Source organism: Diabrotica undecimpunctata, chromosome 3, assembly GCF_040954645.1.
Source record: "Diabrotica undecimpunctata isolate CICGRU chromosome 3, icDiaUnde3, whole genome shotgun sequence".
NCBI classification, from domain to species: Eukaryota; Metazoa; Arthropoda; class Insecta; order Coleoptera; family Chrysomelidae; genus Diabrotica; species Diabrotica undecimpunctata.
Genome location: NC_092805.1, coordinates 49,923,216 through 49,944,168, shown reverse-complemented (window position 1 = coordinate 49,944,168; position 20,953 = coordinate 49,923,216).

Below are 20,953 nucleotides of genomic sequence, written 5' to 3'. Positions count from 1 at the left end.
ATTTCCTCTGAGAAAAGAGGACATACAACAATTCCATCCATACACTGAGAAACAATTAAGGCCGTATGATAATCGACGGTAAAGAAGTAACTGAAGAATGGAAAGAGTATTTTACGGACCTTCTAAACATCATACAGGAAGAACAGCACAAAGAAGAGATCTATATCACAGCGGACATGCCCGTTAAAAATCCCTCCTTTAAAGAAACCCAAAAGGCCTTAAATAAGCTGAAAAATCACAAAGCGCCGGATACGGACGAGATACCAGCAGAACTTCTGAAATATGGGGAAGACGCACTACATCGCCAAATCCACCAGCTAATAACGCACATACGGTTAGAAGAAAGGATACCCGCACGATGGAAGGAAAACATAATAGTGCCAATCCACAAAAAAGGGGACAAAACAAAATGCGCGAATTATAGAGGGATTTCACTCCTAAACACGGCATATAATACCCTCTCAAACATCATTCTTAGTAGACTAATCCCTTATGCTGAAAATGTCCCAGGCGAATATTAAGCCGTTTTTAGGGCAAACAGATCAACAGTAGATCAACTATTCACGCTAAGACAACTTTTAGAAAAGAGATGGGAGTATAACAGACCTATACACAATCTTTTCATAGATTTTCGACAGGCATATGATAGCGTAGAAAGAAGTCAAGTATGGAATGCCATGGCGAAGTTCTCAATACCAAAGGAACTCATTTGGATGACCAAAGTCTGTATGGAGGGTGGAATATATAAAGTACGTGTAAATAATAAACTGTCTGGCAGCTTTGAAATCAACAGTGGACTCAAACAGGGTGATGCGTTGTCTCTACTACTTTTTAACCTTGTATTAGAGAAAGCCATGAGGTCGGCCAAAATAAAAACAGAATTGCTATCAGTTCAAGGTCCCAAGCTATTACTCGCATATGCAGATGACATAGATCTCATTGGAGACTCCATCCTATCCACAAAAGACATCTTCAACAAGGTGTAAGGAGCAACAAGTGAAGTAGGGCTGAAGATTAATGAAGAGAATACGAAATATATGTGTATAAATAGAACGACACGAAGAGAGAGAATAGGACAAAATATGACGGTCAACACCTTCAATTTCGAAAGAGTACAACGTTTTAAGTATCTGGAGGCCGTAATCACAGCTGACAACGATGTTACTGAAGAAATAAAAGACAGAATCCAATCTGCAAACCGCTGTCTATGGATAAGCTCATAAAATCAAAAAATCTTACAAGAAGTTTAAAGCTCAAAATCTATAAATCCATCGTCAGACCTGTAATAACATACAGATGCGAAACGTGGACCATGACCAAAGCAAACGAAGAAAATCTCAGACGCTTTGAACGAAAAATTTTCGGACCTCACCATGACAAACCAGTATAAGATCAGAACCAATATCGAATTAAAAGCACTCTACAATGACGCCGATATTATCCAAAAAATTAAATCACAGCGACTAAGATGGGCAGGCCACGTGCACAGACTGCATAACGAGAGACTTGTAAAACTGGTATGGGAGGAGATTCCCACAGGCAAAAGACCACTCGGACGTCCCAGAATACAATGGGGAGATAACATCCAAGCAGATCTCTGGAAAATGAACATTCCATTTGATCCTAGGTTGGTGGAAGACCGAACAAACTGGAAAAAAGTTGTACAGTCAGCCAAGACCCATTCAGGGTTGTAGCGCTACGTGATGATGATGAGTTAAGTTTTTGTTTGAGGGGAATGTATATGTTGCATACGGAAAAGGTAGTTACGTCTTTGATTCTGACTGCAATTGCCTCGAAGTTTGTTTCTAATGGTATTTTTATACTATTAATGTCGTTCTTTATGTATACCACTACTCCTCCACTGGTTATTTTAGCATGTTGTCGATTTTTAAAGAAACAATTAAAGTTTTTTAGTTTATGTACAGTGTTTTTTCTAAATTAGTTTCTTGTAAACACAGAATCATTGGTCTGTAGTTTGAGATTAGTATTTGCTAAATTTCTAAATGAGTGTAACACCCATTTGGATTACATTGAATTAAACTGCCGAATGTTATTATTATGTTAGTATGTGTCTATAGATGTATAGGTGTCTGCCTCGATATGGAAGTTTGGATCAATTTGTCGAAGAATTGTATTTCTTATTCGGGTGCATCTACTTTTAATTTTTCTATCAGTTGGGTTTGCTTCCGTTGGATGTCACTAGTTATTTCTTTAGCCACCTAATTGTTACTATTTTTAATTTTTTAATAGGGTTCTCGCCTGCTTCTGTATTGTGATCTATTGTCAGTTTGTCGTTTTTTACTAGACGACGCCGATTGTACTAAGGTAGATACAGATCTGGGTGGTGATGAATATCTACGTTTGTTCCTGACTTTGTTGCTTGTGTAACATATACCACAGATCACATAGTGGTCTGTGACATATACGACGGTATTTCATTTTGAGATTGTTGTTTGTTAAAGAGCCGGGAAATTTTTATCATTATTAAATAAATAAAACCTATTGTTTGTAACTATTTTCGAATAAGACGGATTCTTTACAATAAGTTCGGCTTCTTTAAATGTTATATTCCGAACATATTTCTTTCTTATTGTAGTATCCTTGTAATAATACTCAATAATAATATTCAAATGCCTCTTCCAAATCAAATTCTCATGAATCAGTTTACACAAATAAATCCCATCCTCGTCGCCAAATAATTGTAGTATCCTTGTAATAATACGACAATTACGGTAAATAGTTTTATTTTACTAAAATACCCGCTAAAAGGGTGAACACAAATGTTTATATTTTTACAGCAATTTTACAAGTGTCCTTTTTTTAGGTTGACAGCTGACGGTTGCCAGACAGCCGTCAGCTAACACCCTAAGGTCGTGTTCACACTGTCTAAGCTTACGACACTACACTTATATTCTTATATTTCTTTTTTATATTATATTGCTGATTATACGTAGGACAATTTTTTGATATTGTTTAATGGTCCTCATTTTGACAATGTAGACAAAAGTTTACACATGATGTGTTGTCGTCGTGAGTGTTGATACACCTTTGACATCTTTTTTATTTAGATTTACACAGTTTGGTAGTATGACCATATCTTACACAAGTGTAACAGTGAACCACTGGATGGTTATACGGTTCTACCACAATTGAAGATAAATTTATTTTAATATTATTTGGTGCTGTTTTGCCTTTAAATATTACAACAATAATTTGTCTATCGACGAATTTGATACCATCATTTTCACTAACTTTTTTAAAAAGTTTTAAAAAGTTGGTATACGCAAATAAATTATTATTTCTAAGAATTTCATAATTTATCAAATAATTTGCTATATTGTATGATTTAAACACTACTTTTACCCTACTTACAGCTACAGATATAATATCTTGAATATCATATTTAAATGAATCAGTCATCTTTTAATAAATAGAAACCAATTTTAATGTAAAAAAGTGTAAAACCTATGTAAAAAATTAAACTAAAACAAGAAGTTTTACCGTGCTAAATCACTTATCCTTGTATTTGCGAATACTTATATTAATCTGATAATGATAAATACTATTATTATAACTAAAATTAATATAGATAATACTTCCCAAATAAATATCCGTAATCCACAACATAATCACCTCGCTATCCTGTATGATTTATTTTTTAAATTAACGTGAATGTGACATCTATGGTCATTAGCACGAGTTACGATTTACATGGTAATATCATATAAATTACAAAATAATGTAGTTGAAGGGGTGAGTGGATGAAGGGAGTAAGTGACATTTTTTAAGAAAATGAGTTATCCGCATGTATGAAGGTGGTAAGTGCTAAATTAAATTTTCCGCTTATCCCCAGCCTTCTATGATTTAAAATAACTGAGATAGCCAGCGTATGAAGGAGGTAATTGACCATACTACTTTAAATATCTAGTGAATGAAGGAGGTAAGTAACAAGATAAAGTACTTACTTCCTTCATCCATACCAAGAGAATAAAAATTGTGACATACCTCCTTCATGTATTCGTCAGCTGCCATAATAAAACGGCAACATTAGTGATATCATTTTTTTCTGATTCAAATATAGCCAAAGAACATAAAAACCTACGGGAAGACCTAAGGGATGACCTACATTTCTAAAATAGGCCAAGTAAAACCCGCTTAAACCGTTAACTCTGGGATTTTGTGCAATGAAAATTGCCGCTACAAGTATTTTGTGTATCGCTACAGTCAATAACTGTAGAAGAAAGGGAATCAATATTCTCTTCCTACTACAAACTAGATGTAAATGCAAAAAACTGCCTTCTTTTTAAGAGCATTAAAAAAAGGGGACCAATGACAAAGAAAACTGGAGCCTTAAAGCATAAAACTGCCACCTACCAATACAATGTAACTTGTAGTGGCCGGCAAACTACCGTATGCAAACGGGCTTTCATTTCCTTGTTTGCAATTAGCTTGAAAAAAGTTGACCTGATTCAATCTTCAATAAAATCAGGGAAAAATGCTCCTGAACCGGACAGAAGGGGAAAACACGCAGTCAGACCTAACAAGACCCCTGCTGAAGTTGCTGCTTACGTCATTGAGCATATTTCCAGTTTCCCAGCAGAAGAGTCGCACTACTCCAGGCATTGTAATATTCACAAAAAATATCTTTCACCGCAACTTTCGATCCCTAGAATGCATAGACTTTAAAGAAGAAATGAAAAATTTCAAATAAAAGAGGCTACATACCGATTCATTTTTAATGATGAATTTAATCTGTCTTTTGGTTATCCCAAAAGCGATACATGTAGCACATGCGATTCTGGCAAAAGTAATGAAGAGCACGCTGAAAATTACAAATCAGCGTTTGAATCTCAAAAAGCAGATCGAGAATTTGCTAGCAAATCAGAGAACACTGTGTATGTAACATTGGATCTACAGCAAACTATGCCCCTACCTAGGCTTAGTACCTCGAAAGCCTTTTATCTTAGACAAATGTGGTTTTACAACTTAGGAATCCACATAATAACCAAAAATGTGGAAAAAACTGTTTTCTGCACATGGACGGAAAATCAAGCTTCCAGAGGTAGCTCGGAAATTTTTAGTTGTTTTCTACGAACAATCGAAGTGGATCCAGCCTTCAAAGGAAAAAATCATCTAATTTTGTGGACGGACTCGTGTGCCGGGCAAAATAAAATTTTTTTGATCGTATATCTGTTTCAGTATCTTGTGGGCAAAATCATCTTTAAAACGATTGAGCACAAGTTTCCAGAGGTAGGACACTCGTACTTAGACTCAGATAGAGCATTTGGACATATTGAGAAACGACTAAAGAAACATCAAAACATTTACATCTCTAATTGATGGATTCGACCGTTACTTGAGGGAAATTCATTTTATGTAACAATAAAACACTGAAAACTTTGTTTTCAAAACTTCCACAAAATTTATTTTAAATTCTTATCACTACAGCTGTTTCGGCTAATTGCCTTTCTCAAGTGATCTGTTTTTTGGCATGGGTTTACACTTTATAGTCTCTAAGAAATAAGTTGAGGAGGGGAGAACTGTTTGTCTCAAGCTGGTCATTCAAAATTATATCTGTGTTTTTTAATTTGTTGATTTCCATAGGCACATTCAAAATAAAGGCCTTAAGCTATCTTTGTTAGAATCTATGGAAATCAACAAATTAAAAAACACAGATATAATTCTGAATGACCAGCTTGAGACAAACAGTTCTCCCCTCCTCAACTTATTTCATTAGAGACTATAAAGTGTAAAACCATGCCAAAAACAGATCACTTGAGAAAGGCAATTAGCCGAAACAGCTGTAGTGATAAGAATTTAAAATAAATTTTGTGGAAGTTTTGAAAACAAAGTTTTCAGTGTTTTATTGTTACATTTACATATCTGATGAATATCGTGATGCGATTGTTTCTTCAAACAAGAAAAATATGGTGATAGACATGCAACATCACTTTAGAGACACGGAAAATATTATGAAAACCATGAAACTAATGAATAGAAAAAAAGATCTTCTTAATGAAAAGGTTAGATTCAAAACTGGAATCAAGTGGATTCGCGTAGATGTCTTTGGATCATACCTTTTCAAGGAGTCTTACGATTACTACACACCTTTCAAAATGGTATGTATCCTCATGCAGAAAAATTTCCCATCCCTTCTACCTAAACAATTCAACATTCCAAGACATATCCAAAATACTGGATCCTTAAGCAAAAAAAAGGTAGACAACCTAAAAGAACAGCTTTGCTTCATTCCAGAAAGGGATAAGTGGTATTATGAAGTCATCATAGAGCAACAAACATTTTAAGAAGGTGGTACAATATCCTTAGACTGATTAAAAAGCTGCTTAGAAATTCAGTGTTTGTGATTCCTTTGTAAAACCAAAAATATAAGTGTTTATTTGACATCCATGTTATTTTTTTCCTTATTATAGCGCTTATTCAAAAGAAAATGCAAATATTTATCCTAGATAAAGGAGGTAAGTCCACATACCCCTTTATTTTGGCATAGACATAATTTCTAAAACAAAAAAGTTTTTGGATAAAAGAGGTAAGTACAAATATATATTTTTCAAATAAGTTTTTAAAAATCGGGGAGATTTTTGTTTATACAATAAAATTTATACATATCCTACCTGCGAGAATAAAAAAAATCGGTTTAAAAAATCGATTAATAAAAAAGTTCCAGCGATAAAACTTTGAAGTTAAATTTCTCAAAAACTCAGTTTTGTTACTTACTCCCTTCATCCACTCACCCCTTCAGTTTACATTTAACATAAAGAGAAAATAATAAAATTATATTTTGTTGAGCAGTTGACTTTTCTCGAGGACTTTGATAACCTTGTTGATTTGCTCTGTGCTGTTTAGGACCTCTTTGAAAATAGTACGGATATCGAGCTGTTAGCGTATTTTGGCATAAAACGGGCATTCGATAAGTATATGCCTGATTTGGAGAGTGGTATTGCAGTGCTGACATTTTGGTTGTGGAGATGATGTCATTAGGTATAATAGCCATGAGTTAGACAGGTATGTCCTATACGCAATCTCCGTATTATTGCCATATTTTTTCGAAATAAACTGGGATATGTAAGTAGGTTCACTGAGGGATTAATTTTATGATGATGATGATAATGATGATGATGATAGTGTGTTTAGCATGGAATTTTTGCTTTTGCCACAGATTTTTGAATGATTTATGTTATGTTTATGAATTAAAACTTGATTATACCAAATTTATGTTATATATCCGGATGCATATAAGTGATTACATATGAGTTCGTATATTGATTTCTGATTCAGTGACAGTAGGTGGGTTATGTTTACTGGAAGTTGCACATTACTTTTAACCAGGTTTTTATAAAATGTAGATGAGAGTGCTTTATTTTGAATACATCCAAACACTGGGAAATATTATCGCATAGACACTTTCCTGATTCTATAATGTTTAATCTAGCCAGGTGAGCAGAAACAGCACCATGACTAGTTTTTAATCTTGTGATAGTTGCTGCTGATTGTTTAGATATTATAATGGAATATGTATTTTAATTCTGTTAGGAATGGTAACGTAGGATGAATCTTGTAATAGGATTAATTTTATGCAGCGCTGAAGTAACTTTATTCAGTGAATCTGCCAGGTGGATAGATTAAGCTTCTTCAGTCTAGCTTTGAGATCGTTGCAAATTTGTATATTGATAATGGTGTCCGTGGATGATGCGGCTTTTTTGGCAAGGCAATCAGCTTCGTTAACACTAATACCTACATGGGATGGTACCCATATCAGAGTGACAGTTGTATTTTGGTTTATAAGAAGCTAATATGTGTAATGAATATCTTGGACGATAGAAAGGTTGGTGGATATAGCATTAATGGAGTGTATAGAGGAAAATGGATCAGAGCATATTGCTATGTGTGTATTTGGATATTGTTGGTCATATTTGAAAGCATGTGAGATGGCTAGTAGTTCACCAGTGTGGATACTACATGAAGGAGAAATTTTAGAGAGTTCGATAGGCTGTTGTACAGTGGTACCAGAATATCTAACATCACTTTCAGTCTTTGACGCGTTAGTGTAAAGAACTAGATATGTTATATTTATTTTTGTTTATAAGTTCTAGAAAGAGAATTCTTAATGTACTAATACTGGTATCTTCCCTGTTAAATTTGGTGAGGGAAATATCATGATGTGGGAGTATGTTGGTCCAATTGGGATTATTGGAGAATGGTAGAGTTCTGGTTTCTGACAAATTTATATCTTTTAGTAATGGCTGTAGAAGACTAGGAATAGGATGTATAATTAAGTTACATGGAGGTTGTTATGGGGTTCGTGTGATGATGTAATTAAATGATATACTGGATTGGACGGATTGGAAGAAATTGTAGCAGCATAGGAGAGAAGGTTTTCTCGCCTAAGCCAAAGAGGAAGTTCCTTAGCTTCACAGTAAAGACTTTCTGTCTGACTAAAACGGAATGCTCCAAGACATAGACGAATAGGCGTGTTGTGTTTTATATTTAGTGAATTTAAGATTGATTTAGTTCCAGACATATAGACTGAATGAAAATTAAGTTCTATAAGAGAAGCACTCACTCATAATTGTTTTTATATAGGTGCTGGTTTAATTTTAATATGAAAATAAGTTATATGTAAATTTATCAATTAATATAAATACTATGTGTGTATGCAATCAAATTACGGTACCTGTGATGTTGATGGATACTTCTTCTTCTCTTAGTGCACTGGGCGATTCGGGAACAAAATCTTCTCACAATGTCACGTGGTCAGGGTACTAGTCACACAAATACTGGAGTGTTTAGCGCGACGATTTATACAGGACTATCTCTAAACTAAGATTGAAAAATATGCGTGTCGCCCGTAGCTTGCTCCCTTAAGACTAGGGGGGGCTGTACAGGTCCGTATTAATTTACGATGACAAAACATACACACACGTTAAGTAAAGAATTAAAATATAAAAATAAAATAATAAAAATTATTAATAAAAACTGAGAATATGTGGAGGGACGTAACATTCCCACCCACCAAAATGCATATTTGCATTTTTAGTCAATATAAGGCAAAGGGCATAGCTTAACCAAAGGTCGCCTAAGTTCACCTTTCGCGGTTTGTACGATAGCTACGCGAGCAATATCATCTTGACCAAAAATTAAAGTTTTAATTCGACCCATTTGCCATTGTAAGGGAGGCTTGGTCTCATTACGTATTAGTACGAGTGTACCTATATTAGGATTACCCTTATTTTTATGCCACTTCGAGCGTTGATGAAGAGTATGTAAATATTCTCTGCTCCATCTTTGCCAAAAGTCTGCATGTAATCGTTGCAACAATTGCCAACGACTTAGTCTATTTAAATTAACATCACTGTAATCCCGATCGGGAATTATCTTTAAAGGCTCTAGTGTAAGAAAATGACCAGGTGTTAACACTGAAAAATCATTTGGATCATTACTGACAGGACATAAGGGACGACTATTTAAGACAGCCTCTATTTGTATTAGTAATGTATTGAATTCTTCATAGGTTAAAACCTGTTCGCCTATGACTCTAGACACATGTGTTTTTACGCTTTTTATACCCGCTTCAAACAATCCACCAAAATGGGGAGCCGCCGAAGGATTTAAATGCCATGTAATGACGTCGTTTTTGTCAAAATGTGACTTAATGTCTTCTAAATAGGATTTTGCTCCTACAAAATTTGTTCCGCAATCAGAATAGACAACAGAGCAACGTCCTCGGCGTGCTATAAAACGTCTGAATGAGGCTAAAAATGCCTCGGTACTAAGTTCGGATACCAATTCTAAGTGCAAAGCCTTAGTGGCAAAGCATACAAATAGGCAAATATAGGCTTTCGTTCGTTTAGCATTTTTAAGCTTATTGGCTCGTATCAGAAAAGGACCGCAAAAGTCGACGCCAACGCAAGAAAATGGTTTGGCCTTGGATATCCGTAGATCGGGAAGAGCCCGATGATAATTTTGAGGTTTTAGTCTCCAACAGGAAAGACATTTTGAAAGAACACTACGAATAACACGTTTGGATGAAATTATCCAAAAGTTTTGTGACAAGGCGAAGTGCGTACCTTGAATGCCTGCATGTAGATGTACAATATGGATTTCCGAAATAAGTAATTTAATAAAATTACCTTTGGAAGGTAAAAGAAGAGGAAAGCGCTTGTCATACGCTAATTCTGACTGGCTAAGTCTTCCGCCCACTCTTAGGAGATCATGTGAATCAAAAAAGGGATTTAATTTTTTCAAATATTTGAATTTTATAGAATTACCCTTAACCTGTTCTATTTCCTCCTTCAAATATCTTTGTTGCACTAATCTAATTAGTTGATTAGTGGCGTTACTTTGTTCCTGAATAGAAAGCTTTCCAACTGTTCGTTGATTGGCTGATTTTAGGTTACCAACAAATCTAAGAACATAGGAAAAGATACGTTTTAATTTTGTAAAGGAAGAAAATCGATTACAGAGATTATCGACAAATTCATCAGATGGAAAAGACAAAAGACAACTTTTCTGTTTCAATTCTAAGAGAATGACCAGTTATCTTTAGTAGTGCGAAGAAACTCCGGACCCACCCACCAAGCAGGAGTATTTAAGAAATCCTCAGGGAAAAGTCCACGGGATCCGTGATCCGCACTATTTAATGAAGAAGGAATATATCGCCAGTGTTTTGAAGCTATCCTGTCTTGAATATAAGAAATTCTGTTACTGACGAAGGTTTTCCATTTATATGGCTGTGAATTAATCCAATGAAGAACAACAGTCGAATCTGACCATGCGTAAATTCTACTAAACTGTATAGTGAGAGTCTGCAGTATATAAGATAATAATTTACTAAGAATTACTGCTGCATTGAGCTCGAGACGAGGAATAGTTTGTACCCTGGTAGGAGATACCTTTGTTCGAGCTAAAAGAAAATAAGTTTTGATGACTCCTGTATCATAACACACACGAAGGTATGTAACAGCAGAAGATCCACGTAAAGAAGCGTCGCAAAAGCCATGAAGCTCACAGGAAATAATTGCATTTAAAGAAATATGACGAGGTATAGTAAACTTAGATAGTATAGGCAGTTCAATTTTAAATTGTTCCCACCTTGAAGTAATTTCCAAAGGTGGAGTTGCATCCCAATCTAAATTAAGTAGCCAAAGACGTTGAATAATAGTCTTCACTATCAAAGTGACAGGATTAAGAATACCGTAAGGATCGAATATGCGAGCTATTTGGGATAAGAGATTTCGCTTTGTGCAGGAAGCTTGAAGAGGTAAAATTTTGTAAAAGAAATCATCAGATGATGGATTCCATCCAAGTCCTAATACCTTTAACGAAGATTGATCTAAGTCAAATGAAAAAGACTGTTGCAGAATATGATCCAAAGGAATATTAGCGAGAGAGAATAACTGAGGGGCATTACTTGCCCATTTTCGTAACTCAAATCCACCACGTTTCAATAAAGATATTAATTCTTTTATAGCAAGAACACTATTTTCTAAAGAATCCTTTCCTGTCACCACATCGTCTACGTAAGTATCTTTTAGGAGTATAGATGAGGCTACAGGTAAGTCCGGTTCGTCGAGTGCTAGCTGCTGTAGAGTACGGATTGCAAGATATGGTGAGCTAGACACACCGAAAGTAACCCGAGTAAGTTCGTATTCAGCAATAGATTCCTGTTCCGAAAAACGCCAAAGTATTCTTTGAAATCTTTGTTGCTCAGGAGCGATAAGAATCTGAGTAAACATGGATTTAATGTCTGCAGTAAAGACATATTTATGAAACCTGAATTTAAGCAATAAATTTACAAGATCATTTTGTAATTTTGGACCTGAATATAACGTATCGTTTAAAGACGGAAAGTTAGGTGCGTGTGCGGAAGCATCAAACACAACGCGCAATGGAGTAGTACTGGACTCCTTGTAAATACAATGGTGTGGTAGATAATAAGCATTATTTATTGCCGTACTTGGCTGAATAGGATTTAAATAATGATTATCTATGAAACTTTTGATAAAGCTTGAATATTGAATCTTAAGTGATTCATTTTTGGCAAATCTGCGCTCTAAAGAACTAAATCTTTGTAAGGCTAAACGTTTTGTGTCACCAAAAGAAGGTATTTCGTTTTTGAAAGGCAGCTTTACTACAAATCTGCCCTCGGAATTTCTATAAGTGGTATGAGTATACAGCTTCTCACAGAATGAGTCTTCCGGAGAATAAGATTTAACTTCTGGTACTTCCTCAATGGCCCAGAATTGTTTTAATGTCGCATCTAATTGCTCAGAATCATTAGCAGAAAATGACGTAAAAAAGGAATGAATATTTGTTATATTTGTAGGTGGAATATTTCCCATCAAAACATAACCGAAACTTGTTTCAAGAGCTGAAAGCTGATCATTACGGGTTTTAATAATTCCTCCTGTTAAGATGTAAGGAAAGATATTTGCTCCTAATAGAACATCAACTTTACCTGGAATATTTGCCATTTTATCAGCCAACCTTAAATGTTGAAGATACGGCAAGTTGTCTAAAGAAATTGGAACAGTTGGCATATTTTGACAGATTTGAGGAAGAATTATTGCATCTATCTCGCAATGAAAGTTTATGTCATAAGACGAAGAAATATTCAATTTTACGCCTGATTTGGCTGGGGTGCACATTCTATCAAGACCTTGTACCGATAAAGCCGCATTGAATTTAGGGAGACTTAATTTGTCTGCACATTCTTTACTAATGAAGTTAGCTTGAGACGCACTGTCTAATAAGGCTCTAACTTCCAAGGCTTTACCAAAACGATCGAGAACATGGATTGTAGCCGTAGCTAGCAAGTCATTATTTGTCAAAGTATTTGATAAGGCGGAAACAGAAGGCATAGGATCGTTAGATGAACTAGCAACCTCGTTGTGAGAAGAAGAAGAAGAATGATCATTCGCATTGAGATTATCAAAATGAAGAGCAGTATGATGTTTTTTATTACAATGTGTACATCTTTTGGATGAAGGGCATTTGATCGTAACATGAGTTTTAGACAAGCAGTTTATACAACATTTATTCTGTTTAGCAAAGTCAAAACGTTTTTGAGGTGATTCAGCAAGAAATTGATTGCATTTAAATAAAGCATGATCTGAACCACAAAATAGACACTTATTTTTGACAGAACTGGTCAAAAATGTAGAAGTTTGACGAGATGAATACCTTACGTTATTAGAAGTATCGGAATTAATAGATTTAACATTTTTGCTGACTTGTCTTTTATATGACTCCAATGAAGTGCAACGCTGCAATGCGAACTTATAAACTTCCTCATAGGAAGGTACATTTTTTGAAGCAAAGTGTAATTCGAAAGCCCTAACTGTTTCTACATCCAATGTGTCCATCAGTAAATTCATTAGAATAAAGTCCCATTGAGCGGGAGAAAAAAGTAATTTTTCTAAAGAGGCTAAGTTTTCATTGAAAATATCTAATAATTTTCTAAGTGAAACAGGATCATCAGTTTTAACCACACTGGCATTTTGAATATTTTTCCATAATGCTCTAGATAAGTCTCGTTTACCTTCATAGCGATCAATTAAGGTGTTGTAAGCAATTATATAATTAGAATCTTGGAGCTTAATGCTTTTAATTAAATTGTAAGGTACTCCCTTAAGTGATTGCAGAAGATAACTAAACTTTTCTATATTAGAAAGATCAGAATTATTATGTACAAGAGCATTATATAAGTCTATAAAAGTGGGGAAATCTGTAATCTCGCCCGCAAATATACTTAAATTTAGTTTAGGAAGATTTACATTAGTTTTTGATTTGATTTGTGGATCAGCGGACACATTTTGAGTTCCACTAGAAGTATTGTTTAATAAAGAATTATGTTTAAAATAAAGAGAAGCTATTTTATTAATACTATTGGCAAATTCAAACCTAATTATTTCTTCCGTATCCAAATTTGCGTCTTCCTCGACAGCAATTAAATTAATTAATTCAGTATGCTGATTATTGAAGCTAGTATTGATAGCTTCATAATCTTTTGCAGCAAAGAGAAACCCTGGAATTAATGAAGCATCAACCAACACTTCGTCTGCTAGCTTTTCCATTTGTTTAATCTTACAAATGTCAACGTTTCTCAATGCACGCAAACAATTCTATTTGAACTTCTAGAAGACATTATTGTAGATATAGAAAAAGAAATTTATGTAACACAAAGAACCTTTAAAGAATGATCTCAATAAATTCAATATGTACTCGTATATGTAATATATGTAATACTTTTAAAGTTACGAAACTCAATAAGTATCGGTAAGAATAAATATTTATTATATATGAGTATGTATAATCGAGCAAACAAAAAAAACAACACTCCAAGTATTATTTAAACAAAATCAATATATATTTATTTAATTGTAACTAGAAATATACGCATAAAATATTTTTAAAACCAGTGTTCAATTAATATTGCGTTTTTTTTAATTTCCTAAGTTATATAAAATAAATATATAATCATATAAACCCCTTGTATTTAAAGAATTCTAAATTGTAGATTGTAACAGAAATTGAACGTGTTTTGGAAAGTTTCAACGGCTGTACTTCGATTTTAACAATGGGTCAGGTACAAACCCTGGTTGGGATTAACGGAGCTAAGATGCCAGATGTGTACGGCTGTGGAATTTTTTCAATGATTTTAAACGACCTTTGCTAAGAAACTTTGCCCAAATATTTAAAAATTTATATAATTTGATCACGTTTTTAATTGAATAAATTACTTAAACTAATTTTAATGCGGATAGAAGGACCAAATGAATGTATTTGAGTTCTATAAGAGAAGCACTCACTCATAATTGTTTTTATATAGGTGCTGGTTTAATTTTAATATGAAAATAAGTTATATGTAAATTCATCAATTAATATAAATACTATGTGTGTATGCAATCAAATTACGGTACCTGTGATGTTGATGGATACTTCTTCTTCTTCCTCAGTGCACTGGGCGATTCGGGAACAAAATCTTCTCACAATGTCACGTGGTCAGGGTACTAGTCACACAAATACTGGAGTGTTTAGCGCGACGATTTATACAGGACTATCTCTAAACTAAGATTGAAAAATATGCGTGTCGCCCGTAGCTTGCTCTCTTAAGACTAGGGGGGGCTGTACAGGTCCGTATTAATTTACGATGACAAAACATACACACACGTTAAGTAAAGAATTAAAATATAAAAATAAAATAATAAAAATTATTAATAAAAACTGAGAATATGTGGAGGGACGTAACATAGACAAAACATCCATAGTCGAGCTTCTTTTGTGCCCCAATGATAATGTGAGAGTGTTTTGATTATATTTGCCCTTTTTAGTCAAACTCCTTTAAGTTTCTGTATCTATTGTTTCCAGGTTAATCTTAAATCAAATATCAGCCCTATTATTTTGCAATTATCAACAACCGGTAATTTGAAGTTGTTGATAGTGATTTCAGGATTAAAAAAACTCATTCTTCTGCTAAATTTAATAACTTTGGATTTAGAGTAGGAGAGGGTAAGTCCTAGAGAAGCTACTTTGTTTTGTAGGTCATTTGATTGGTGGAGCTATATTTTCACTTAAGTTGCTTATCGAAATAATGAATAAGGATGTGCTTAAAACTGAACCTTGAGGAACTCCATCATTTTGGATGTGTGGAGAAGAAAGGAAGTTATTGACAGAAACCCTGAACGATCTAGATGTTAGGAAGTTTTTGATAAAGGCGTAGATATATGTTGCCAATAAGGTTACATTCAGAAAATTTGTCAGACATTGCGTTTCTAGAGATGGTATCAAAGTCTATATCAAAGATAGTTGCTATCAAATCCTGCTTGCAATTAATTGCGTTGGAGAAATGGTTTTGGAGTAGTATCAAATTATCTCTTGTGGAGCGCTGTCTTTGGTAACCAGATTGTTCCTTTGGAATAATCTTGTGTTTTTCAAAATACCATAAAAGACGTTTGTTGATCATTTTTTCCATTAGCTTACACATAGTGCATGGGAGGGAAATGGGCCTGTAAGATTGTGGAAAGATAGTTGGACAAAGCCAAAGCTGATTTGGCTTGAGTATTGGTATAATAATAGATTTGCTCCACTGAGATGCAAATTTATAGGAACTCCAGATTATATTGCATAAATTAAGGAGTTTATTAAGACCATAATTAGACAAATATTTTAGGAATGCACAAGGAATATCATCAGGCCCAGCTGCGGTGTTTCTATTATTAGCTAAGGCAGATATTAGCTCGTGGATAGTGAAATTAAGATATCTACAATATTCAGATATCAGATAATTTCTGTGTAAATTTAAGTCATGAGATGAGGTAATACTATTAGTTTTATTCCTGAACTTCTCTTCGAAATATTTGGCAAAAGTGTTAAGAATAAGTTCATGTGAAGTGATCTCTATACCATTTGAAATTAAACGAGTAATTTTATTATTAGTTTTGTGACCTTGTTCGACCCAGTTCGTCCTAATGAAGTGGTATCCTTCAAAGGATTTAGGATGAGGAATATTAGTTGTATTAAAATTAGTATTTTGGAGACAAAAAAAATCGGGATGGTAAATTGATATAAGATATTGTATGTAATCAAGTCGCGGATAGTATCCGGCGCAGTTCCATTGTAAAATAGTGAATTAAAAAAAAACTAATTTAGTTAATAGAAAGAATGTACCTTGTACTAATTACGTAATTTTTAGAAAAGATCGATATCATTGCAGTTAGAGGTACATGCATTATTGGACGTAAGGCTGGTAAGTTTAGCGTCTATAGAATTTAATGTGCGTTTTAGCTTTTTCGTTATTCTTGTAATGCGATTTTTAAGTGATCTATTGGATACAGTTTGGTATATTTGTGTAAGATCTTCGAGGAGAGAATGAATGTTCGTAGTGAAATTATGAACTTCTTTGAGAGGATCACTACTCCCAAAGAAATTTTCTAGGAAGGCAATTATTTGTAATGCTGAAAACGAAAATTTTTCTGGATTAGCACAAATTAGTTTTTCAAGTTTTTAATTTCTTTTTGAGCTGATTTAGGAGTTGCGAAGGTTGTTGTGTTTGGTGTGTTATTAGAGTTTAAGTTTAGGGGCTAGCGATAACCAGTAAAGAAGGTGATTCAAGACTTGTGTCAGTGGAATGAGTTCTTTTTATGCCATAGTTAGAAGGGACAGATACTGGTGTTAGAGACAGGGTGTTAGGTGGGTTATTTGAAGAGATTTCTTCTTTTAAGAAGAGTGAAAGAGGAGATATACTAGAAGGAGGATCAAGTGTGATTTGGCTAGAAATTGTATTTGAAGAGGGATTGTTAGATATTTCTTGAGGGATAGGACAGGAGTCTGCAGTGTGTCTAGATTGCTTACATAAAAAGCATTCAAGTTTGTCCGAAGTAATAAAGATCATATAATTTTTATTTTCATATGAGATTACAATTGAAGTATTTACTAGGATACTGGGACATGATGTTGCTATTATAGATTTTTTCTGTGTGATTTTGGTTACTGCAGCGAAGCTTGGTTGAGCTGTTTCCAATGATGCCATAATTTGATTTTAATATTTTGGATTCCAAAATATTAAGTATCGCCAGAAACGACTGGCCTAATTTTATTTGTCGAATGTATTAAAGTGATATCGACTTACCAAAATTTACTTGATAAACAATCACATTAAACTGACATGTTTTTATTAAAAATACTATTAGTAGAAGCCAGGTGTTCACTCGTTGGCTTCTGAAATAGAAATGATGTAGGAATTAAACTTTAAAATGTGGAGAAACCTTAAAATCTGTAACCACCCCCAAGGGTACTGATACCTGTTGTTAGCATAAGCAAGGATTTGCACTGATTTGTTATATATTGAACCGGTGGTTGTGATTTGTGACATTATTTTTATGTTTTTTTCCAGAGCCAGATTGAACAATATGTAGGCACAGAATACTAAAACAATCGTTATCTATTCTGTGATACAGGGGAGAGAATCACCCTGAAGCAGCTCGTTATTTGTTTTAAAAGGTTTAGACGGTTCCCCCTGAATTCGTACTCTACATTCAACTTTTTTAAAGGTTTTATTGCGTTTCACCACGTTTCGGTTGTTTATATTTTTTCATACCTCTGTGCGTTCCATCGCACCGATTAATACATTCTATCCGTAGCCCGCATAAGCAAGCTGCTATGCTTCATGCTTTCAAAAAACACAATATTACGAAACAATAAATGTTTTAAAGGATAAAAAACAAAATGCGAATGTGTTAAGGAAATAATGAAAAACTTTGTCGTACAGAGGTCCCTACCAAGATAATATAACTTCAGAGAAGTATCTGTACAAACAAAATAGGTACGTAAATATTATTTTATATGGGATTCAACCAATGACGTATAATAAATTTACAATACGTCATTGGGTTCAACCGCAATAATTGATTTTAATAAGAATTATATTTTAAATTTGTTTTTATGTATCGATTTTATAATTTTATTTTAGAATTTTTGAAAACGATTGAAACCAAAATATCAGAGGTGGCCTTTTTTTCCTATTCCACTGCGACCTTTTCAGATCTATTGTGGTCCTTGAGTTCTAGATAACGTTCTCTAGCCAGACCCTTTTTAAAAAGTCTAATAGCTTCGAGACTATACCTTCCATGTAGCTATTTGCCGGTGGATTTTCTTCTCCTAATGCAAAGAACCGCATATTTGCCAGACTGTCACACTGACATAGAATGTGCTCTGCTGTTTCTTCTTCGCGGTGACAGAATCTGCACAGGTCATCATCTAATAATTCCATCAGCTTTAACTGCCTTTTCAGCTTACAGTGCCCTGTTTGAAGACCTACTATTGCTTTGACTGTTTTTCTGTCTTTGCTTATTAGGTCTGCCGTAAAAATGTTCTGTAATTAACTGTTTTGGCTGTCTTTGTCCTGGTGAATTCTTCCACCATTCCAGAGATTTGTGAGCTACTCACTTCCTTGTAGTCGTTCTTGTCACTGCCTTTGCAACGCCGCATAAGGGTTCCGGTCCAATTAATGACATTGATGAGCCTTGTTTAGCCATTTCAACTGCTTTTTCATTGCGCTTACGACCCTCGTGCTCCGACCCCCAGGCTACCGTAATCTTGCTACGGTCTCGTAGTTTATTTAGGGCACACACACAATCCCATACTAGCTTATAATTGACCTCTACAGAATTGAATGAGTTAAGTGCTGCCTGACTATCTGTGAAAATGGCAACTGAACGGAACATTCTTTCCTGTCTTTCTATTTCTTCCACGCAGTGATGGATTGCCGTTATTTCCGCCTGGAAAACTGTCACATCCTTAGGTAGACTTACCGGGAAATGTATCCCTTGATTAGTCCCTACTATGCTGGCTACCACACCCTCAGATCCTCAGATGTTTTTGAGTAATCCGTGTACCAGGTAGCAGCAGCTTGTATGAGTACACCTTCATTCTAGTCTTCCCTGCCTGGTATCTTAATTGTGAACCTATTGTTAAAATTGTTAAAGCTATATATCTCGTAGCTGTTGCATCGATAGGTTGCCCCATGACAATATCGGCTTTTAGCTTCTCGATTAGCTTTCTGTTGTCAGCACCATGCATCTGGCTGACTATGGATTAATCTGTGCATCACTGATCTGGCTTCGCCCTGTATAAAGATATGAAGTGGTGGTAGATTCAGCAGGACTTCCAAACTGCTGTATGAGTTGTTTTTATGGCCCCCGTAATGCACAGGCATGCTAGCCTTTGTGTATTACCTAGCTCCTACTTGCTGCGTCTTTGTTTGCCACGTCACCGAGCCATAGGTTATCATTGGTCTAATAACCCTTGTGTATAACCATAGAGTCATTTTGGGGTTAAGTTCCCACATTCTTCTACATCTGCCCAGGGAAATAGTAGCTTTCTGTGTGGTTTTCAGAATAGAGTATTTAATGTAAGCCTATGATCAGAATACACCGCAAAGTATTTTGTTTCTTTGGCAAATGAAATCTCAATTATTCCCAGCACCGGTGGCTGTAGCCCTTTTAGTGCTGTTTTTTTTTGTGAAGTTGACGATTTGTGTTTTCTGAGCATTGACTATCAGTCACTCTTGTTTACACCAGTCGTCTACTATATTTAGGGCTGCTTGCATTCTCTCAGACATCACCTGGGCAAACCTGCCCCCGACAACGATTGCTATATCGTCAGCATATCCCAGACAGTAAAAGCCTTCTGTGAACAGATTTCTGAGGAGATCATCTACCAAGGTTGCCCAAAGTAAAGGATACGGATCTCCTCCTTGGGGACAGCCTCCACCTACTTTTGCTTTGATGGTTGCTTTACCCGGAGCACAGATTAAAATAACAATCAGAATGCCCACTCTCAGATGCCGCCTTTGAAGTGTGTCAGCACGCGATCGCCATAAATTAAACGGAAACACAGACTTGTATTGAGAAATTTGTGACAAGCTACGACAGAACTGTATTTTAAATTTTTAGAGATTAATAATTTAGTACATTTGAAATAATTTAATCTATTCTTCAACTAAAAGTACGAATAAAATAGTGCACATTATGTCTATAGTTGCCGTAAATAAATTAAACCTGGTTAATTTTTCTATGCATACAAGATAAAATGTCACTGAACAGCACTGGTTCCGACTAAAACATGGCTGATTCCGTCTGCGCGAACGAGATGCGCGTACTTATTTTTTCAAGCAGAGTGGGCATTCTGATTGTTTATTATTCTGTGAATCGAAAGATCATATGATATGAGCTTGCACTTTCGGTGAACTCAACCAATATAAATTTCTTCAGACTTGCTCTGACTGCTTCAGACCATAGCCGTAGAGGAGACGGATGATTTCGAACAACTGAAGAAGAGGTTAAATATGCGATATGGCCACGAACATTTGGAGAATGTATATCAGTCGCAGCTTAAAAATCGAAGACAGAAGAAAGATGAGGCTCTTTAAGAATAT